Raw genomic sequence first — 24,646 nt, 5'->3', positions numbered from 1 at the left:
ACATAGCATAGGAATAACCACACTGGCTTTGGAGTCAGAGGGCCCTAGGTTTGAGATCTAATTCTGCAAATAACTGGTTGTGTGATCTTAGGCCTATTTTTAACCTAAGATATATTTCTTCATTTACAGTCCTTCAAATAAACATATAAGCACTTAACAAAGCCAACAAACAACAGGCCTAAAACCCAACATGTCAAGGGTGAACTGATGATCCCAAATCCATTGCTTTCTCAGTCTTCCTCATTTCAGTAAATTGGACTGGGATCCATGCAGTTTGTGCTGAAACCTCTAAGTCCTCGTCATACACGCTCCCTCATCCTCCCAAAAACATCACCAAAGTGGTTGATTCTCTAAATATATAATGTGAACTGATTCTTAGAATCCCATAAAAACCATAAAAACAAACAGCAATTCCTCCCTCAGAATTACTTTCCTGAAACTGCCTATAAATTCAACTATTTAAATAATGACAGTTTGAAATTTCAAAGTTCCATATTAGAAGGAATACTAGTATTTCATAAAAAGAAAACATTGGCCATGCCACATATCAAAGTGATGCATTACATTTTGTAAGCTTACACATTTATTCACATCTAAGCTGACAATGAACTAGGATGTTATGCTTAATCCGAAAGTGTAATTAAGAAAACTGAAAGATGACCAAAACTAATGAGTGAGTTTAGGAAGGTTGCAGGATACAAAAATCAATACTCAAAAATCAATTCTTTTTCTATACAACACTTGTTCACTTACCCTACAACACAGCCATTCCATTCCTAGGTGTTTACCTAAGAAAAATGAAAGTTTATGTCCACAAAAGCAGCTTTATTTGTAGGAGCCAAAAACTAGAAACAGCTCAACTGTCCACCAACAGATGAGTAGATACACAAAATGTGGTAAAGCCATTCAATGCATTACTACTTGCAATGAAAAATAATACTGGGACTTCCTTGGTGGTCCAGTGGGTAAGACTCTATGCTCCCAATGCAGGGGGCCGGGTTCAATCCCTGGTCAGGGAACTAGATCTTGCATGCAAGCCACAACTAAGAAGTCCACATGCTGCAACTATAAGCCCGCATGCCACAACCAAGACCCGGGACAGCAAAAATAAATACACATTTTAAAAAATAATAATAATATTATACACTCATTAACATGGATGAATCTCAAAATCATTATGCTGAGAAGCCATATCAAGAGTATACATTGTAGAATCCATTTACTTAAATTCTAGAATCTTGAGTGATAGAAAGCAGTTCAGTTGATTGCCTGGGAACAGGGTTAAGTGGCCAAGAGAAGAGGAAGAGCCTATAAATGGCTGAAAAGCAACTTCTGGGGGTGACAGATATTTTCACTACATTAAATGTGGTGATAGTATCACAGGCATATATATGTCACAACTTATCAACCTACACACTTTCAATATGTGCAGTTAATTTTAAGTTTAAAACACAGTTATTCACTGCATATTAATAATTGGTAGCAAGACTGATTAATATGAAAAGCAGAACCCCTTTAATGCGTTAAGTTTTGAAAATCATGGCCACATGTACACCTAAAACTAACATAACATTGTTAACCAGCTATTCTCCAGTATAAAATTTAAATTCTTTGTAAAAAGATTTTTTTAAAAAAGGAAGAAAATTATGGCCACAATCTTTCTCTCTTCAGAAAATAACTCTTTCAAAAGTATATCTCATGCATGTAAATCAATTAAGTAAGAACACATTCTCACACTGTAAACAAAAATAAACTCAAAATGGCTTAAAGACTTAAATATAAGACAAGACACGAAGAACTCCTAGAAGAGAACACAGGCAAAACATCTGACATAAATCATACCAAGGGTTTCTTAGGTGAGGCTCCCAAGGCAATAGAAATAAAAGCAAAAATAAACAAATGGGACCTAATCAAGCTTATAAGCTTTTGCACAGCAAAGGAAACCATAAACAAAACAAAAAGACAACCTGCAGACTGGGAGAAAATATTTGCAAATGGTGTGCATAACAAGGGCTTAATTTCCAAAATATACCAACAGCTCATACAACTCAATAACAAAAAAACCACCCCATCGAAAAATGGGTAGAAGACCTAAATAGACATTTCTCCAAAGAAGACATACAGATGGGCAAAAAGCACATGAAAAGATGCTGAACATCACTAATTATCAGAGAAATGCAAATCAAAACTACAATGAGGTACCACCTCACACAGGTCAGAATGGCCATCATTAAAAAGTCTACAAGGGCTTCCCTGGTGGCGCAGCGGTTGAGTCCGCCTGCCGATGCAGAGGACACAGGTTCATGCCCCGGTCCGGGAAGATCCCATATGCCGCAGAGAGGCTAGGCCCATGAGCCATGGCCGCTGAGCCTGCGCGTCCGGAGCCTGTGCTCCGCAACGGGAGAGGCCACAGCATGGAGAGGCCCGCATACCACAAAAAAAAAAAAAAAGTCTACAAATAACAAATGCTGGGAAGTGTTTGGAGAAAAGGGAACCCTTCTACACTGTTGGTGGGAATGTAAATTGGTGCAGCCACTATGGAAAAGAGTATGAAAGTGCCTCAAAAAACTAAAAATAGAGCTGCCACATGATCCAGCAATCCCACTCCTGGGCATATACCCAGACAAAACTATAATGCGAAAAGATACAGGCACCCCTATGTTCATAGCAGCACTATTTACAATAGTCAAGACATGGAAACAACCTAAATGTCCATCAACAGATGAATGGATAAAGAAGATGTGGTGTATGTGTATGTATATATATAATGGGATATTAGCCATAAAAAAGAATGAAATAATGCCATTTGCAGCAACGTGGATAGACCGAGAGATTACCATACTAAACAAAGTAAGTCAGAATGAGAAAGACAAATACCATGATATCACTTATATGTGGAATCTAAAATACGACACAAATGAACATATCTACAAAAAAGAAAGAGACTCGCAGATACAGAGAACAGACTTGTGGTTGCCAAGGGGGCGGGAGGGTGGGGGAGGGAAATACTGGGAGTTTGGGATTAGCAGATGCAAACTATTATACATAGGATGGATAAACAAGGTCCTACTGTATAGGACAGGGAACTGTAGTCAATATCCTGTGATAAACCATAATGGAAAAGAATATGAAAAAGAACAGATATATGTGTGTAACTAAATCACTGCTGTACAGCAGAAATTAACACATTATAAATCTATACTTCACTATATTTTTTTAAAAAGTACAATACAATATCTCAATGCTAAAGATCAAAAACATAATTACGGATCACAAAGAAAACATGCGTCAAAAATAGTACTCTAACTAACCTAGTATAATATGGCATGGGCAAAAAGGAAAAGTGGTAAATTTCAACATTATTTATTCAATTGTAGTCCACAAAGCACGTCAGTCTTTCATCACATTGGTAGCAATTAGATTAAAAAATACCAAGCCATTTCACTGTCGATCCAAAAGACATTTTAATATATCATTTGATATATTGGCATTCATCTAGGTATCACTACTAAAATGTACTTCAGATTCTGCTTAGAATTAATGAAGTCATGAAATCAGATTCAATTTACTTTTTAAATGCTGGCATGGCTTGGTGCTTTTGTACCATATTACATGCCACCTCTAACCCCATCCACCCGTTATTTATATTGAAGAGACAGAGCAAACTGCATTACTTCCTGAGCTGAACTTAACTATTAAATTTCAGACAGCATCAAAACTGTGTACTCCCATCTCCACCCAGAGATTTCTATTCTCCAAGTTAACCAGTCTCAGTTCCACTGTACTGCTATGAAAAAAAGGCTGAATCTTCAAAGAAATGAGTTAACAGTGCTACCTTTCAATACCTTTAACGGCTGTCACAGAGAAAAATCATATTAGTTCTGCATCATCCTAAATGGCAGAACTAGAGTGAATGAGTAGGGGATATATGTTCTATCTGAGGCACTGCTGCCTAAAGGTGGAATGTCCTGCCTTGGGATACCTATTATCAGAGGCTGGGATATTAAGACAGTGATTCAGAAGTCCCAAAGACAATAAAATAAAATAAAATAAATTAAATAACATTTTAAACGCTTAAAAAAAAAAGTCCCACGGACAGTTGTTTTAGTTCAAGTTTATGATTTCTTCCAATCCTCAGATCATCTTATGAACTTAAAAATAAAATCTATTCTTAAATGCCCAAATCCACTGCAATTCGAAAGTCTGCAGTTTAAGCTGATCAAACTACAAGAAGCTAAAGTCCTAAGTCTTACAGTAACATTTTTGTTTACTTTCCACTTTTCCCCAATGGATAGTGGCTTACATCATCGTTCCTTGACCCTATAAAATTACTCTGATTTTGAAAGAAAAATGTGCTAAATACATGTCCCATTTCCTTGCTCATTTAATGTCAAATGCCAATTCCTTTTTCTTCCCAAAGAAATATACATCTAACAGGGATAAAGATCTGTAAGAAATCTAGTCCAATGTCCTCATTTTACAGACTCGGAAAGGTAAAGAAATTTGCCCCAAATCTCATAACTAATCAGTATAATGCCTATTAGCACTGCAATAAATCACTGCCATTTATTTCCTCTGTAAGTACACTGTAAACAAATGCATATGGCCATTCACTTAGGTTAAGTGAAGGAAGGAAGGAAGCAAGCAAGCAAGCAAGCAAGCAAGCAAGCAAGAAAGCAAGAAAGCAAGAAAGAAAATAGGCCCTGGAATCAAACTGTCAAAGTTTGAATACTGGCTCTGCCACTTGTTAGATGTGTTGACTTTAGGCAACTTATTCACCATGCTCCACTTTCCTAAACTGTAAAATGGGTATAATTCATAAGGCTATTTTGAGGTTTAAATTAGGTTAATAAATATAAAATGCTTGAAACGTGGTCTGGCACAGAGTAAGCCATCAGGAGTGTGAACATCAGAAGGGGAATGGGGTTTAAAATGTGTTATAACATTATGAGAGTAATTTTCTCAGCAAGTCAAGAGGACATTTTAAAATATATATAGGGACATTTTAAAATACATATACAGGGACTTTCCTGATGGTCCAGTGGTAAAGAATCCGCCTTACAATGTAGGGGATGTGGGTTCAATCCCTGGTCAGGGAACTAAGATCCCACATGCCACGGGGCAACTAAGCCCGCATGCCACAACTACTGAGCTCGCGCACCTCAACTAGAGAGCTCAAGTGCCGCCAACTACAGAGCCCACATGCCCTGGAGCCTGTGCGCCACAACTAGAAAAGAGAAAACCCACATGCCACAACTAAAGAGAAGCCTGCATGCTGGAACGAAAAAGTTTAGGATATAATAACTTTTAAAACGACTTTGAATACTAACAAATATTTGGTTCCTGATTTATACGTGAGGAAAAGGGAAAGGCGAGGGAGAATTTTAAAGTTTTAAAGTTTCCTAATGTTTCTCAGAATTGTAATGGCTATGAGTACAAGAAGAAAAACTACTGAGAAGAATGGGGTGAAAAAAAAGACTTTGTCTTCTCTGCTGTACCTTGAGGTTAAACTGATCTGGAAAGGAAGCTATTTTCTCAGGAGTGAGAATAAAAATGCAAAAAGAGAATATAAGGTATTCTTATTTTTTAAAAAGCACATAAAATATCTAAATTAGTAACTCACTGTCATGTTTAATTCATTACTACTTACAATGCCCATACTCTCATTTTACAATATTTAGAGAGAAAAAAAAATTATTTTCACTAAAACATCAGCTTTAATAAATATGTTGCATTCTTCACTATGATTTTTTTTTTTTTTTTTTTTTTTTTGCGGTACGCAGGCCTCTCACTGTTGTAGCCTCTCCCATTGCAGAGCACAGGCTCCAGACGCACAGGCTCAGTGGCCATGGCTCACGGGCCCAGCCGCTCCGCGGCATGTGGGATCCTCCCTGACTGGGGCACAAACCTGTGTCCCCTGCATTGGCAGGCGTACTCTCAAGCACTGCGCCACCAGGGAAGCCCTTCAGTATGATTTTATTCAGGGAGATGGGATGTTTTTTTCTCCCCATAAGAAAAACTTTTATAGTAAGAGTTTTTAAAAATAAACTAATCTTGTATCTTTCTATACAACTTTCCAAAACACTTCTACATATATGAAAGGCTGTAATAGGGAAGCAATTTAAACTGGAAAGCCTGTTATGGGTTGAACTGTGTCCCATTCTCTCTCCCACCCCCCCAAAAAAGATATGTTGAAGTCCTAACCCCCCAGGACATCTGAATGTGACCTTATTTGGAAATAGGGTTGTTGCAGATATTAGTTAAAATGAGGTCATACTGGAGTAGGGTGGGCCCCTAAATCCAATATGATCAGTGTCGTTATAAGAAGCTGGCATTGTGAAGAAGACAGAGAGACAAACGGGAGAAAACCACATGATGACAAATCAGAGATTGGATTATGCACCTGCAAGCCTAGGAATGCCGAGGATTGCCAGCAAACCACCAGAAGCTAGGGAGAGGCAAGGAAGGATTCTGCTACACGTTTCAGGAGGCACATGGCCCTGCTGACACCCTGATTTTGGACTTCTAGCCTCCAGAACTATGAGGCAAGTTTCTGTGGTACGTCATTGTAGAAGCCCTACGAAATGAATACAGCTTCCACTTGATTACAAGAGTGAAAAAAGACAGACAACTCTAAATGTTACAGTCACGATCACTACAACCCACTACCCAAACAAAACAGGATTTTGGCCTTGCTCTGGAACAGTCACTGTCAACAAGGTCTAACAGCTCATCAGAAGTGAGTCCATGTTTCTATTAACTATCCCATTTATTCACTACCTAGGCTTGACGGCTATCTAGGCCACTAGGTTTTATAAATGTATGTGCCTTTCCATCATTTTCTAATTGGACAATTTTCCATGTTCTTATTTTACATCTTACTTATTTTGACTACATCGTAACACATAGTAAAATGGGATATAAAGTGTTTCATCCTCACTCCCTGTCCACAAATCACCCTTCACTCCTAAGACAACCATTATTAACAGTTTTTTTAATGTATCTTTCCACTGCGATTCCATGCATTTAGGAAAATATATCATGTATGTGATAGACATCAATGGCAACATATTCTGTGTATCATTCTGCACCGAGTTTCTATCACTTCACTAATCTTTGGAGATCATTCTGTATATGTAGGACTTATTTGTTGTACAGCATTTCACTATACAGATGCATAATATATTCAACCAATCTCATAGAGATGGATATCTAGGTTGCTGCCAGTATTTATCTTTATCACAAATGATGCTGTAATGGCTTTTTATTGTCTTTTTATTGAGTCCTTTCTTTGCCATCCTATTTAAAACTGCAATCCCCTGTTCCCTAGCCTGGCAGTCCCCATCTTGCTCCCATGCTTTATTTTTCCTCACAGTGCTTTAAATTTTTTTGGCATTCTATATATACATTACTCACTTATTACTTTTCTTCACCAGTAAGAACACAGGGTTTTATGAAGAGACAGATTTTGTTTTCGTTTGCAGCCAAACGCCTAATACCTGAGCACTTGGCACATAGTGAGAGCAGTTAAGTATTCACTGAATAACTCAGTGCCTTTATTTAATCCCACAAAAGAAAAATATACATGATAACTAAAAAGTACAATACATCTTCCCTTCAAGGCAACATAAGCCATAGTTCCCAAACTGATCAGTAATTTGTCCTTTTTGTTTTGTTTTAATTTTCTGTATTGTGTCAAATGATACTGTTACATTTTACTTTGATCCAGATTTGATATACCCTGTGAACCCTCCAGTTGTCTCAATTTAATTTAGCCTACTTGACCAAGGATAATGTTTCCTGGTCCTTCAGAATATTAACCCAAATAGCAGGTACTTAACTGAGTCTCTGCTTCCTTATATGTAGTGGCCCTCCTACACTGACAATGCCATTAACATGCAATTTCTCCTACCAGCTGTGCTTTTTCAGTCATGAGAGAGTGACTCAGTATGGTATTATTTCTGATAAATACAGAGGGGGCTGAAATTTCAACTTATCTTGAGAAAGTACATGTTTCATTTGTCCCAACTGCTTTCATAAGGAATTAAGATGTGGTAAATTGTGTCATTCTCTTGCAGACAAATCAGTCTGCATTTCATTTGGGCCCTGGCACACTGGGGCCTAAAAGTAAAACAGTCACTGACAAATTGTTCATTGGGGATGGGCAGGTGGGAATACTTTAAAGAAAAATAAGAACAAAAGGAAAATAGGTTCTTACTCATTTTTAGATTATTAAAATCTGGCAAGTCTGGGGACTTCCCTGGTGGTCCAGTGGTTAAGGATCCGACTTCCAATGCGGGAGACATGGGTTCAATCCCTGGTAAGGGAACTGGGATTCCACGTACCGCGGGGCAACTAAGCCCGCGTGCCGCAACTACAGAGCCCACGTACTCTGGAGCCCAGATGCCGCAACTACAGAGCCCACACGCTCTGGAGCCCACACCACAACTACAGAGAAGCCCGCGTGCTACAACAAAGAGCCCACACACTGCAACGAAAGATCCTGCATGCCGCAACTGAGACCCAATACAGCCCAAAAAATAAGTAAATACTTAAAAAAAAATCTGACAAGTCTGCAACTTGTACTAGAAAAATCTTTATGTGTTCGACTATTCAACATTCAAACTTTTAAGTATACATATTATTATTATTCAGTATGAAGATCTCCATTTTAAAGAAGCTTGGTAGTCAACAGTTTGTTCCAAGAGAACATGGCAGACTGATTTCCTAACAACTTTAATTCTACCCATTTCTGCACAAGTACAACCAACCATGTCTGCGACCAAAAGCCAAATAAGCCCTAAACTTAGCAAAGGAATCATTAGGAAGGTTCATGGGTACTAGGTCATGTTTATTACAAGAGCACTTTGTAGGGTTCTTTGTGCTTAAGAGCAGAAGGGAAAAGATGATATATGAAACTGCAAGATGGGACTCCCCTGGTGGTCCAGTGGCTAAGACTCTGCACTCCCAATGCAGGGCGCCCAGGTTCAATCCCTGGTCAGGGAACTAGATCCCACATGTTCCAACTAAGGGTTTGCATGCCACAACTAAAACATACCACAACTAAAACACGCCGCAACTAAAGATCCCGCACACAGCAACGAAGATCCTGCGTGCCACAAATAAGACCCGGCATAGAAAGATAGATAGGTAGATAGATAAACATATATATAGATAGATACATAAAAAAAATAATTTTTAAAAATGTTAAATTCTGTTAAAAAAAGAAACTGTAAGATAACTTAGATGTGAATGACAATCTTGATCTTACATGCATTTCGAAATTGGATTACTGAAAAAGATAATACTTCACATGTTTTTAAAACACTTATGGGCATATAACAATAATTTGGAGACTTTTAATTTTTTTTAATTAATTAATTAATTTTTGGCTGTGCTGGGTCTTCATTGCTGTTCACGGGCTTTCTCTAGTTGTGGTGAGCAGGGACTGCTCTTCGTTGCGGTGCGTGGGCTTCCCATTGCGGTGGCTTCTGGTGTTGTGGGGCACGGGCTTTAGGCGAGCGGGCTTCAGTAGTTGTGGCTCACGGGCTCCAGTAGTTGTGGCTCACGGGCTCTAGAGTGCAGGCTCAGTAGTTGTGGCGCACGGGCTTAGTTGCTCTGCAGCATGTGGGATCTTCCTGGCCCAGGGCTCGAACCTGTGTCCCCTGCATTGGCAGGCGGATTCTTAACCACTGCGCCACCAGGAAAGCCCTGGAGACTTTTTAAATGAAAAATAAGTGTGTTGGACTGCTTATGAAGGCTTTCCCCACACCCAGGAGTCTTTATATTGATCCATGTTTCTTTCCTTCTAATATGTTTAAGGTTTTCTTTTTTATACTCAACTCTGGAAAACCAAAAATTTATCTTGGTGTCAAGTGTGAGGTAAAGATCATTTCCTTTTTTTCTAATTCCTCTATTTTAATAATCACTTCCATGAGATTCTGATTACTATGTTCACTGGTTCATGGACTACTGTAAAAACCACTCTGTTTCATCATAAAGGTCAGTTATAAATTTGTCAAACAAAGCTTTCAAGGCAAAATTTAAAAGTAAATGAGACAATTTACTTAGAAGGATAAATGCACAATACCAATTAAAGCAGAAGATATGCCGTTCCCCTAACTCTAGGGTCTTCAACCCAGTGTAAGGTTTGACATTTTGCAGGAGGTACTTGGGTCTGGACAGTTTCAGAAAATCAACTTCCAGATCTCCAACTTCCTCCTGTACTCATTTCTAAAACTGATAGGCATAATTCATGCTCTTTTTCTACCTTCCCTTTCATAATAGCTCTTATACAATACAGAAGTCCTACTTCTAACTCATCTCAAAGCTTAGTAAGGTACTTTGCTTTAAGAAATCTCCAGTGCATCAAAGGGATAACGGGGAGGAGGAGAAGTCTCATGTAAGCAAAGCACGAAATACTGAAACTAACTCATGGCAAGACTCCTTACCTAATGAACCAATTAATGTTTGAATTCAGAAGTGAAAGTAGTTGGTCCAGTGGTTGTTCAATGCAGATGTTGTCATTTTAGAATTGAAAAAGAAGGGACTTACCTGGTGGTGCGGTGATTAAGAATCCGCCTCTACCAATGCAGGGGACATGGGTTTGATCCCTGGTCTGGGAAGATCCCACATGCCTCGGAGCAACTACACCCGTGTGCCACAATTACTGAGCCCGTGCACCAAAACTACTAAAGCCTGTGCTCCACAATGAGAAGCTACAAGAAGCCCACGCACCACAAAAAAGAGGAGCCCCCCCTCACCACAGTTAGAGAAAGCCCACGTGCAGCAACAAAGACCCAATGCAGCCACACACACACACAAAAAAAAACCTGAAAAAGAAGAAAGATCATTTCTGACAAGAAAACATACGGAATCTAGCTGCTTGACAATGAGAACTAACAAGTTCTATAGCAACATTTTCCTTTAACGTGAATAAGCAGAATCAACAGGGTCAGGGTTTTTGGCAAGCAGTGTTTATTTCTTGCAATAAACTCTGACACATACAGTATTTCAAGTTCAAAATATGCACTGCCTAATTTCTTCACAAAATTGGAACAAAAATTTTTACAATTTGTATGGAAACACAAAAGACCCCAAATAGCCAAAGCAATCTTGAGAAAGAAAAACGGCGCTGGAGGAATCAGGCTCCCTGACTTCAGACTATACTACAAAGCTACAGAAATCAAAACAGAATGGTACCAGTACAAAGACAAAAATATAGATCAATAGAACAAGATAGAAACTCCAGAAATAAACCCAAGCACCTATGGTCACCTAATCTATGACAAAGGAGGCAAGAATATACAATGGAGAAAAGACAGTCTCTTCAATAAGTGGTGCTGGGAAAACTGGACAGCTACATGTAAAAGAATGAAATTACAACACTCCCTAATACCGTACACAAAAATAAACTCGGGGCTTCCCTGGTGGCGCAATGGTTGAGAGTCCGCCTGCCGATGCAGGGGACACGGGTTTGTGCTGCGGTCCAGGAAGATCCCACATGCCGCGGAGCGGCTAGGCCCATGAGCCATGGCTGCTGAGCCTGTGCTCCGCAACGGGAGAGGCCACAACAGTGAGAGGCCCGTATACAGCAAAAAATAAAAAATAAAAATAAATAAACTCGAAGTGGATTAAAGACCTAAATGTAAGGCTGGATACTATGAACCTGTTAAGAAGAAAACATACGCAGAATACTCCATGACATAAACCCCAGCAAGATCTTTTCTGATCCGTCTCCTAGAGTAATGAAAATAAAAACAAAAAAATGGGACCTAATTAAACTTAAAAGCTTTTACACAGCGAAGGAAACCATAAACAAAACAAAAAGACAACCCACAGAATGGGAGAAAATATTTGCTAATGAAGTAACCGATAAAGGATTAATCTCCAAAATATACAAAAAGCTCATGCAGCTCAATATGAAAAAAACAAACAACCCAATCAAAAAATGTGCAGAAATGTCCATAGATAAATGCATAAAGAAGATGTGGCACATACATAGAACAGAATATTACTCAACCATAAAAAGGAACAAACTTGAATTATTTGCAGTGAGGTGGATGGACCTAGACTCTGTCATACAGAGTGAAGTGAGTCAGAAAGAGAAAAACAAATACCGTATGCTAACACAAATATATGGAATCTAAAAAAACAGTACTGATGAACCTAGTGGGAAGGCAGGAATAAAGATGCAGATGTAGACCACAGACTTGAGGACACAGTGGGGGAAGGGGAAGTTGGGATGGACTGAGACAGTAGCATTCACATACATAACTACCAGATGTAAAATGGATGGCTAGTGGGAAGTTGCTGCATAGCACAGGGAGATCAGCTCAGTGCTTTGTGACCATCTAGAGGGGTTGGACAGGGAGGATAGGAGGAAGGCACAAGAGGCAGGGGCCGACTTCCCTAGTGGCACAGTGCTTAAGAATCCACCTGCCAATGCAGGGGACATGGGTTCGAGCCCTGGTCCAGGAAGATCCCACATGCCACAGAGCAACTAAGACCATGCACCACAACTACTGAGCCTGTGCTCTAAAGCCCGTGAGCTGCAACTACTGAGCCCACACGCCATAACCAGTGAAGCCCGTGCACCTAGAGCCGGTGCTCCACAACAAGAGAAGCCACCGCAATGAGAAGCCCGCACATCGCAGCGAAGAGTAGCCCCTGCTCGCTGCTACTAGAGAAAGCCCGCGCACAGCAACAAAGACCCAACGCAACCATACATACATAAATAAATAAATAAATTTCTTTAAAAAGAGAGAAGATATGGGGATATGTGTATACTTATACTGATTCACTGTGCTGTACAACAGAAACTAACACAACATTGTAAAGCAATTATACTCCAAAAAAGATGACAAAAAAAAAAGAAGATAAGGATGGGAAGCAGGGAAACCTTTGAAAATAAACAAACATATACTGATTCACTGTGCTGTACAACAGAAACTAACACAACATTGTAAAGCAATTGTACTCCAAAAAAGATTACAAAAAAAAAGAAGATAAGGACGGGAAGCAGGGAAACCTTTGAAAATAAACAAACAAAAAAAAAAACGCAGAAGATCTAAATAGACATTCTTCCTAAGAAGACACACAGATGGCCAAAAAGCACATGAAAAGATGCTTAACATCACTAATTATTAAAGTAATGCAAATCAAAACTACAATGAGGTACCACCTCACAAGGGTCAGAATGGCCCTCATCAAAATATCTACAAACAACAAGTGCTGGAGAGGGTATGGAGAAAGGGGAACCCTCCTACACTGTTGGTGGGAATGTAAATTTGTATAGCCACTATGCAGAACAGTATGGAGGTTCCTTAAAAAACTAAAAATAGAGAACAGACAGCAGAAGCAAGAAGAACTACAATCCTGCAGCCTGTGGAATAAAAACTACATTCACAGACAGACAAGATGAAAAGGCAGAGAACTATGTACCAGATGAAGGACCAAGATAAAACCCCAGAAAAACAACTAAATGAAGTGGAGATAGGCAACCTTCCAGAAAAAGAATTCAGAATAATGATAGTGAAGATGATCCAGGACCTCGGAAAAAGAATGGAGGCAAAGATTGAGGAGATGCAACAAATGTTTAACAAAGACCTAGAAGAATAAAAGAACAAACAAACGGAGATGAGGACTTCCCTGGTGGGGCAGTGGTTAAGAACCTGCCTGCCAATGCAGGGGACACGGGTTCAAGCCCTAGTCTGGGAAGATCCCACATGCTGCAGAGCAACTAAGCCCGCGTGCCACAACTACTGAGCCTGTGCTCTAGAGCCCGTGAGCCACAATGACTGAGCCCTCATGACACAACTACTGAAGCCTGCGCACCTAGAGCCCATACTCCACAACAAATAGAAGCTACCGCAATGAGAAGTCCGTGCACCACAATGAATAGCCCCCACTCGCCACAACTAGAGAAAGCCTGCACTCAGCAGCAAAAACCCAACACAGCCAAAAATAAATAAATACATTTATTTTTTTAAAAAAGATGAACAATAACTGAAATGAAAACTACACTAGAAGGAATCAACAGCAGAATAACTGAGGCAGAAGAATGGATAAGAGACCTGGAAGACAGAATGATGGAATTCACTGCTGCAGAACAGAGTAAAGAAAAAAGAATGAAAAGAAATGAAGACAGCCTAAGAGACCTCTGGGACAACGTTAAACACAACAACATGCACATTACAGGGGTCCCAGGAGGAGAAGAGACAGAGAAAGGCCCTGAGAAAATATGTGAATAGTTTGTAGTCAAAAAATTACCTAACATGGGAAAGGAAATAGCCACCAAAGTCCCGGAAGCGCAGAGTCCCAGGCAGGAGAAACCCAAGGAGAAACACGTCGCGACACAAGGTAATCAAATTGACAAAAATAAAGACAAAGAAAAATTACTGAAAGCAACAAGGGAAAAATGACAAATAACATACAAGGGAACTCCCAAAAGGTTAACAGCTGATTTCTCAGCAGTATCTCTACAAGCCAGAAGGGAGTGGTACGATATATTTAAAGTGATGAAAGGGAAGAACCTACAACCAAGATTACTCTACCCTGCAAGGATCTCATTCAGATTCAATGAAGAAATCAATCTTTACAGACAAGCAAAAGCTAAGAGAATTCAACACCACCAAACCAGCTCTACAACAAATGCTAAAGGAACTTCTCTAAGTGGGAAACACAAGAGAAGAAAAGGACCGACAAAAACAAACCCATAACAATTAAGAAAATGGTCAAAGGAACATACATATCGATAATTACCTTAACTGTGAATGGATTAAATGCTCCAACCAAAAAACACAAGCTCACTGAATGGATACAAAAACAAGACCTATATATAGGCCAGCTACAAGAAACCCACTTCACACCTAGGGACACATACACACTGAAAGTGAGGGGATGGAAAAAGATATTCCGTGCAAATAGAAATCAAACGAAAGCTGGAGTAGCAATACCCATATGAGATAAAATAGACTTTAAAATAAAGAAGTTACAAGAGACAAGGGAGGACACTACATAATGATCAAGGAATCAATCCAAGAAAAAGATATAACAATTATAAATATATATGCACCCAACATAGGAGCACCTCAATACATAAGGCAACTGCTAACAGCTATAAAAGAGAAAATCTACAGTAACACAATAATAGTGGGGGACTTTAACACCTCACTTAAACAAATGGCCAGATCCTCCAAAATGAAAATAAATAAGGAAACAAAAGCTTTAAATGACACAACAGACCAGATAGATTTATTTGATATTTATAAGACATTCCATCCAAAAACAGCAGATTACACTTTCTTCTCAAATGCAAACGGAACATTCTCCAGGATAGATCATATCTTGGGTGACAAATCAAGCCTCAGTAAATTTAAGAAAACTGAAATCATGTCAAGCATCTTTTGTGACCACAACATTATGAGAGTAGAAATGAACTGTAGGGAAAAAGACGTAAAAAACACAAACACGGGGCTTCCCTGGTGGTGCAGTGGTTGAGAGTCTGCCTGCCGATGCAGGGGACACGGGTTCGAGCCCTGGTCTGGGAAGATCCCACATGCCGCGGAGCAACTGGGTCCGTGAGCCACTACTACTGAGCCTGCGCGTCTGGAGCCTGTGCTCCGCGACAGTGAGAGGCCCGCGCACCGCGATGAAGAGTGGCCCCCGCTCGCCGCAACTAGAGAAAGCCCTCGCACAGAAACGAAGACCCAACACAGCCAAAAATAAATAAATAAACAAAATAAATTTAAAAAAAAAACAAAAACACAAACACATGGAGGCTAAACAATACGTTACTAAATAACCAAGATATCACTGAAGAAATCAAAGAGATAATCAACAAATACCTAGAGACAAATGACAATGAAACACGAAGATCCAAAACCTATGGAATGCAGCAAGAGCAGTTCTAAGAGGGAAGTTTATAGCTATACAACCCTACCTCAAGAAACAAGAAAAATCTCAAATAAACAATCTAACCTTACACTTAAAGGAACTAGAGAAAGAAGAACAAACAAAACCCAAAGTTAGCAGAAGGAAAGAAATCATAAAGATCAGAAAAGAAATAAATGAAATAGAAACAGAAAATAGCAAAGATCAATAAAACTAAAAGCTGGTTCTTTGAGAAGATAAAAATTGGTAAACCATTAGCCAGACTCATCAAGAAAGAGAGGGAGAGGACTCAAATTAATAAAAATAGAAATGAAAAAGGAGAAGTTACAACAGACACTGCAGAAATACAAAGCATCCTAAGAGACTACTACAGGCAACTCTATGCCAATAAAATGGACAACCTGGAAGAAATGGACAAATTCTTAGAAAGGTACAACCTTCCAAGACTGAACCAGGAAGAAACAGAAAATATGAACAGTCCAATCATAAGTAATGAAACTGAAACTGTGATTAAAAATCTTCCAACATGGGCTTCCCTGGTGGCACAGTGGTTGAGAGTCCACCTGCTGATGCAGGGGAAACGGGTTCGTACCTGGGTCCAGGAGGATCCCACATGTCGCGAAACTGCTGGGCCCATGGGCCTTGGCTGCTGAGCCTGCACGTCCGGAGCCTGTGATCCGCAACGGGAGAGGCCACAACAGTGACAGGCCCGTGTAACACACACACACAAAATCTCTCAACAAACAAAAGTCCAGGACCAGATGGTTTCACAGGTAAATTCAAACATTTAGAGAAGAGCTAACACCCATCCGTCTCACACTCTTCCAAAAATTGCAGAGAAAGGAACACTCCCAACCTCATTCTGTGAGGCCACCATCACCCTGAGACAAAAACCAGACAAAGATACTGAAAAAAAAGAAAATTACAGACCAGTATCACTGCTGAATATAGATGCAAAATTCCTCAACAAAACACTAGCAAACAGAATCCAACAACACATTAGAAGGATCATACACCATGATCAAGTGGGATTTATCCAAGGGATGCAAGAATTCTTCTATATACACAAATCAATCAATGTGATACACCATATAAACAAATTGAAGAAGAAAAACCATATGATCATCTCAATAGATGCAGAAAAAGCTTTTAACAAAATTCAACACTCATTTATGATAAAAACTCTCCAGAAAGTGGGCATAGAGGGAATCTACCTCAACATAATAAAGGCCATATACGAAAAACCCACAGCAAACATCATTCTCAGTGGTGAAAAACTGAAAGCATTTCCTCTAAGATCAGGAACGAGACAAGCATGTCCACTCTCACCACTATTATTCAACATAGTTTTGGAGGTCCTAGCCACGGCAATCAGAGAAGAAAAAGAAATAAAAGGAATACAAATTGGAAAAGAAGAAGTAAAACTGTCACTGTTTGCAGATGACATGATACTATACATAGAGAATCCTAAAAATGCCACCAGAAAACTACTAGAGCTAATCAATGAATTTGGTAAAGTTGCAGGATACAAAATTAATGCACAGAAATCTCTTGCTTTCCTATACACTAATGATGAAAAATCTGAAAGAGAAATTATGGAAACACTCCTATTTACCATTGCAAGAAAAAGAATAAAATACCTAGGAATAAACCTACCTAGGGAAACAAAAGACCTGTATGCAGAAAACTATAAGACACTGATGAAGGAAATTAAAGATGATACCAACAGATGGAGAGATATACCATGTTCTTGGATTGGAAGAATCAATACTGTGAAAATGACTGTACTACCCAAAGCAATCTACAGGTTCAATACAATCCCTATCAAACTACCCCAAAGCAATCTACAGATTCAATGCAATCACTATTAAACTACCAATGTCATTTTTTACAGAACTAGAGCAACTCATCTTAAAATTTGTATGGAGACACAAAAGACCCCGAATAGCCAAAGCAGTCTTGAGGGAAAAAAACAGAGCTGGAGGAATCAGACTCCCTGACTTTAGACTCTACTACAAAGCTACTGCAATCAAGACAATATGGTACTGGCACAAAAACAGAAACATAGATCAATGGAACAAGATAGAAAGCTCAGAGATAAACCCACGCACATATGGTCAACTAATCTAGGACAAAGGAAGCAAGGATATACAATGCAGAAAAGACAGTCTCTTCAATAAGTGGTACTGGGATAACTGGACAGCTACATGTAAAAGAATGAAATTAGAACACTCTCTAACACCATACACAAAAATAAACTCAAAATGGATTAGAGACCTAAATGTAAGACCAGACACTATAAAACTCTTAGAGGAAAACATAGGATAACACTCTTTGACATAAGTCACAGCAAGATCTTTTTTGATCCACCTCCTAGAGTAATGGAAATAAAAACAAAAATAAACAAATGGACCTAATGAAAGTTCAAAGCTTTGACACAGCAAAGGAAACCATAAACATGACTCAAAGACAACTCTCAGAATGGGAGAAAATATTTGCAAACGAATCAATGGACAAAGAATTAATCTCCAAAATATATAAACAGCTCATGCAGCTCAATATGAAAGAAACAAACACGCCAATCCAAAAATGGGCAGAAGACCTAAATAGACATTTCTCCAAAGAAAACATACAGATGGCCAAGAAGCACATGAAAAGCTGCTCAACATCACTAATTATTAGAGAAATGCAAATCAAAACTACAATGAGGTATCACCTCACACGAACTAGAATGGACATCATCAGAAAATCTACAAACAACAAATGCTGGAGAGGGTGTGGAGAAAAGGGAAACCTCTTGCACTGTTGGTGGGAATATAAATTGATATAGCCACTATGGAGAACAGTATGTACGTTCCTTAAAAAACTAAAAATAGAACTACCATATGACCCAGCAATCCCACTACTGGGCATATACCCAGAGAAAACCATAATTCAAAAAGACACACACACACCAATGTTCCTTGCAGCACTATTTACAATATCCAGGAAATGAAAGCAATCTAAATGTCCTTTCACAGAGGAACAGACAAAGAAGATGTGGTATATATACACAATGGAATATTACTCAGCCATAAAAAAGAATGAAATAATGTCATTTGCAGCAACATGGATGAACCTAGAGGTTGTCATAATGAGTGAACTAAAGTCAGACAGAGAAGGACAAATACCGTGTAATAGTGCCTGTATGTGGAATCTTAAAAAATGGTACAAATGAACTTATTTACAAAATGGAAATCGAGTCGCAGATGTAGAAAACAAACTTATGATTACTGGGGGGGGAAGTGGGGGGTCGGGAATAAATTGGGAGATTGGGATTGACATATACACACTACTATATATAAAATGGTAACTAATAAGGACCTACTGTATAGCACAGGGAACTCTTCTCAATACCCTGTAACGACCAATATAGGAAAAGAATCTAAAAAAGAGTGGATATGTGTATAACTGATTCACTTTACTGCACAGCAGAAACTAACACAATGTGAATCAACTATACTCCAACAGAAAATAATTTTTAATGCAGTACCTATAATTATCTTTCCCCTCTCCATTTTAGAAGTAAAATTCACAAGAATTAGTTATTCCACACTACAATTATGAATTAAAAATTTGATGTAATTATGAAGCATTAAAAGTTCTTGTAACAGTAGTCTGAAATGCTATTTATAACATAATTATTGGCTCAACATAAAATAGTAACATTCCTAACAGTGAATGACATTGATTTTCTTGGCTGAATAAATTTACATCAGTTAACATACTCAGCTATAGCTATGGTCATTTTTTCTAATGTTTCATTTACTCTGATAATAAAAGAAATATACGCTTGTGAACAGTATGAAAAATATAGAAATTTTAAAAAAATTTGATAATCACCATCTCCCAAAACTACATACACTGACTAACAGCTGTACATATACAACCTTGTACCTACTTTAGCACTCTGACAATCACTTCCCCCTGAAACTCTCCAAAATAAATTACTAATAGATAGTACATGAGATGTACTTAATTTAACCCTTCCTCTTTACTAAAAAATTAAGTAATTTTCAATTTTTCTTCAATATAAATAATGCTTCTGTGAACATTTTTGGATAGAAAGCTTTTTTTCATGATAAAAGAAACACGGTCAATCCATACAAAGGAATACTATTCAGCTACAAAAAGGAAGGCATACTTACACATGTTAAAACATGGCTGAACCTTGACACACTAAATGAAAGCAGCCATTTATAAAAGGCTACGTATTTCCTATACTGTTGGTGGAAATGTAAAATGGTGCAATCACCTTGAAAATTCAACAGTTTAGCAATACCTCAAAATGTTAAACATCAAGTTACCTTGTAACCCAGCAATTCTACTAAGTATATACCTAAATTAAAACATACATCAGGGCTTCCCTGGTGGCGCAGTGGTTGAGAGTCTGCCTGCCGATGCAGGGGACACGGGTTCGTGCCCTGGTCCAGGAAGATCCCACATCCCACGGAACGGCTGGGCCCGTGAGCCGTGGCCACTGAGCCTGCGCGTCCGGAGCCTGTGCTTCGCAACAGGAGAGGCCACAACAGTGAGAGGCCCGTGTACCACAAAAAAAAAAAAAAAAAAAAAACCAAACCATACATCAACACAAAGTTGTATATAAATGTTCATGGCGCAATTATTCATAATAGCCAAAATGTGGAAACAACCCAAATATCCATTAATTGATGAATGGATTAACAAAATGTGGTATATATCCAGACAAATGAATAACATTCAGCCATAACAAAAAATGAAGTCCTGATAAATGGTACAACAGAGATGAACCTGGAAACCTTATGCTAAGTGAAAAAAGCCACTCACAAAAGGCCACATATTGTATGATCTCATTTATATAAAATATCCAAATGAGGCAAAGACAGAAAACTGATTACTGGTTGCCAGGCACTGGGAGGAAAGGAGTAATGGGGAATGACTGCTAATTTCTTTTGGGGATGATGAAAATATTCTAAAATTAAATAGTGGTGATGCTTGCACAGAACTGATTATATGCTTTAAAAAGGTGAATTATGATTTATGAATTACAATTCTGACACCAACTGTGATGTGCAGAACACACCAACACCAAGCAATTCTCCAACACCAACTGGGGGTCTTATAATTCAACTCAATTCTGACAATATGTACCTACAGATAACATCACATCCCATAAGTTAAGGGCTCAGTCCTACAAGACTTCTCCCCTACCCCTTTCAGAAGTCAATCATAAGCCCAAGTTGTCACCTGTGCTTCTGAGGGTCCCACGAAGCTCTTCTCAGGTTCGATTAGTTTGCCAGATCCACTCACAAAATTCTGAGAAACATTTCACTTACTAGACTACTACTTTATTTATAAAAGGATGTAATTCAAGAACAGTCACGTGATGCACAGGGCAAGTAATGGGGAAAAGGACACAGGGTTTCCATGCTCTGAGCACTCCACTCACCCAGCACCTCCTCATGTTCACCAACCAAAATGCTCTCCAAACCCTATCTTTTTAGGTTTTTGTGGAGGTTTCATTACATGGGAATTGACTGATTAAATCATAGGGTGGGTGATTCAACCTCAAGCCCATCTTTCCTCTTCAGGTCAGAGGGGTGAGACTGAAAGTTCTAACCCTCTAATCACTCTTTTGGTTTCCTGGCAACCAGCCCCCAACCATACAAGCTTTCCAAAGTCATTCATTAACATAACAAAAGACACCTTTACTGCTCTCCTCACTGATAAAATCCCAAGGGTTTTGGGAGCTCTGTGCCAGAAACAGGGACTAAAACCAAATAAATATTTCTTATTACAAGTCACACTATCTCAATAAAGCTGTTATAAAAAAAGGAAAATAACATCCTCCCTCAAAAAAAGGGGGGGGGGGAGGTTACTTCCTTAGGGAATACTCTTGCAGGCAGAAATAATACTCTTTGATATATTATGCCAAACTGCTTTCACAAAGGGTTCTACAGAGTTATACTCTCTCCAGCAACGTATTGATATTTAGTACCTATGTCGCTGTACTCAGGTGAAAGAGCACCATTTCCTAAATCTTAAATCTGATAAGAGAAACTTGCTGTTGGTTATTATTAAAGTTGAACACTTTCTCCCTCTCCTAGTCATATTTTTCTTTTGCAAAGGGTCAGCTGGTCAGCTGTTAGCCTTTACAATAGACATCTTTATGCCTGCAATTGTTACACACAAATGCTTCTATTTCTCATTAAACAGAGAAATTACTTTCTTACCATTCTGGCCAGCAGTAATGAACTCATCCTGAGTTCTACTTCGGCTTTTAACTTTAAAGCTTTCCTTGAGGTCAAAATACTTTTTTAAAAAGCTGCAATAACCACTCTCCCCCTCAAACAGGCAGATTAAAAGGACACTACAGGGCTTCCCTGGTGGCACAGTGGTTGGGAATCTGCTTGCCGGTGCAGGGGACGCGGGTTAGAGCCCTGGTCTGGGAGGATCCCACATGCCACGGAGCAACTGGGCCCGTGAGCCACAACTACTGAGTCTGGAGCCTGTGCTACGCAACGGGAGAGGCCGCGACAGTGAGAGGCCCGTGCACTGCGATGAAGAGTGACCCCAGCTCGCCGCAACTGGATAAAGCCCTTGCACAGAAACGAAGACCCAACACAGCCAAAAATAAATATTAATTAATTATTTTTTTTAAAAAAAATGGTCCACATCAAAAAAAATCTTTAGGGATTCCCTGGTGGCACAGTGGTTGAGAGTCCGCCTGCCAATGCAGGGGACACGGGTTCATGCCCCAGTCCGGGAAGATCCCACATGCTGCGGAGCGGCTGGGCCTGTGAGCCATGGCCGCTGAGCCTGCGCGTCCGGAGCCTGTGCTCCGCAACGGGAGAGGCCACAACAGTGAGAGGCCCGCATACCACCAAAAAAAAAAAAAAAAACTTTAAAAAAAGGCCACTACAATATGAGTCCACCTGGGTTACATATATTTCCACTTTCCTGACTGCAATTCACTTTTAAGCTAATTGCCCCAAATGACTTGCAGAGATATTTTCAAACATGGCGCAGTAAAAAGGAAAAACAGTTATTAACACCTTCTACAGGCCAAGTACTGAATGTGTGCTTCACAACAAATCTATTACCCTCAGTTAATCTAAAAAGAAAATAAAAGTCACCAAGGGTAAGAGCCTGCCATACAGCAGATACACAGCAAAATTAGGGATCAACTAAGGTGCACCTAATTCTAAAGTCCACTTTCTTTCTACCACTTTACAGTGCTTCCGAAGGTCACTGACTCTGAATGTCAGACAAGACTCTGAATACTAGTTCTGCCATTTAAAATGTGACTATTTCGGGCTTCCCTGGTGGCGCAGTGGTTGAGAGTCTGCCTGCCAATGCAGGGGACACGGGTTCGAGCCCTGGTCTGGGAAGATCCCACATGCCGCGGAGCAACTGGGCCCATGAGCCACAATTACTGAGCCTGCGCGTTTGGAGCTTGTGCTCCCCAACAAGAGAGGCCGCGATAGTGAGAGGCCCGTGCGCGCACTGCGATGAAGAGTGGCCCCCGCTTGCCACAGCTAGAGAAAGCCCTCGCGCAGAAACGAAGACCCAACAACAGCCATAAATAAATAAATTAATTAATCAAAAAAAATGTGACTATTTCTAAGCTTCTTTAGTGTGTATGTACCGTTTTTACAAAAAGAGTCATTATTCAAAAAATAAATATAAAAATGGGAGGCTTAAAAATTCACTGTAAAATTCACTGTAAAATCTTAAAAATACCAGTTTTTTAAAGAGCAAGATGTATGGAATAACTCTACACTTTTCTTGAATTTATATCAAGATTCACTACACCTTCCAACAAGCAGAAGCTCTTGCATATCCATTTACAAACATGTGATCACTCGGTGAAAAACATTTTTTAGGGGCTGACTGCCAGTCTCCACTTTAGCCAAACAAATGCATCATTTCTCAGTAGAAAAAAGCCACATCAACTACATTGCTTTTTATTCTCCTGTACCACATGAGAAATGCTTTCAGCAATATATGCACCATCCAGGAAGCAGTCCTGCGGGGTAACAGAAATGGCTACTTTAGCTACCTACCTAAGAGATAATGACTGCAGGACCTGGTGAGCAAGCAGTAATACAACACAGAACAGGACAAGGTCAAGAAGAATAAAAACAAAGCAAGAAATCGTTTACCCTAGGTAACGGATACCACTGTGGTCAAGGAAAAGTCAGTTAAATTACACAACTCTTACAGGACCCTTGATTAGCTTAAAAAACTGCTCCTTTAAAACCCAAACATCTGCTTGACAAAACTGGGACTGATTTCCAAAGGATACTATACACCAGTAACAATTCCACAAGGATTTTCAAATTCATGCAACAAAAATCAACTCAAATATTAAAACAAGAATTCTTACACTAAAATTTTCTTTTTCCAAGAACTCCCACACTCTTCATATAAAAAGGGCAGCATTATCTAATAAAACTAACATAATTTAGATAGATGGAGCCCTTCAATAAAATACATTTTTCTTTTAAAATTATTTTAATATTAAAGCATCAATAGGACTTGGGGCAGACCAAAAAATAGGAACTTACCTACAGCCCCCTAATTTACTCTAGGACTATTATTAAAATAATTCTACTGTACACAGAATCATGTACTGTTTTCCTTAGCGGGTATAATACAATCAGGCTATTGTACAATAGTAAGAGTGTTCTTAAGAAAAAAATTACTGCTGAAGTAATTCTTGTCGAGGTAA

General features: G+C 39.1%; 1 protein-coding gene across 4 annotated transcripts in view; it reads right to left on the bottom strand.

Annotated features, from left to right (window-relative positions):
- The window catches only part of CDC42SE2 (CDC42 small effector 2), a 125,877-nt gene that overhangs the window by 89,080 nt on the left and 12,151 nt on the right, over window positions 1–24,646 (bottom strand). The window contains exon 2 of one of the 4 annotated variants that reach the window (XM_060093313.1): window positions 754–788. The exons of the other annotated variants lie outside the window; for them this stretch is intronic. The gene's annotated coding sequence lies outside the window, so the exon portion shown is untranslated. The remainder of the gene's footprint in view (window positions 1–753; window positions 789–24,646) is intronic. 4 annotated transcript variants of the gene reach the window in all.

Source organism: Mesoplodon densirostris, chromosome 3 (genome assembly GCF_025265405.1).
Source record: "Mesoplodon densirostris isolate mMesDen1 chromosome 3, mMesDen1 primary haplotype, whole genome shotgun sequence".
Taxonomy (NCBI): domain Eukaryota; kingdom Metazoa; phylum Chordata; class Mammalia; order Artiodactyla; family Ziphiidae; genus Mesoplodon; species Mesoplodon densirostris.
Note: the sequence above shows the minus strand (reverse complement) of the source record. Positions and strands in the feature narration are given on the sequence as shown.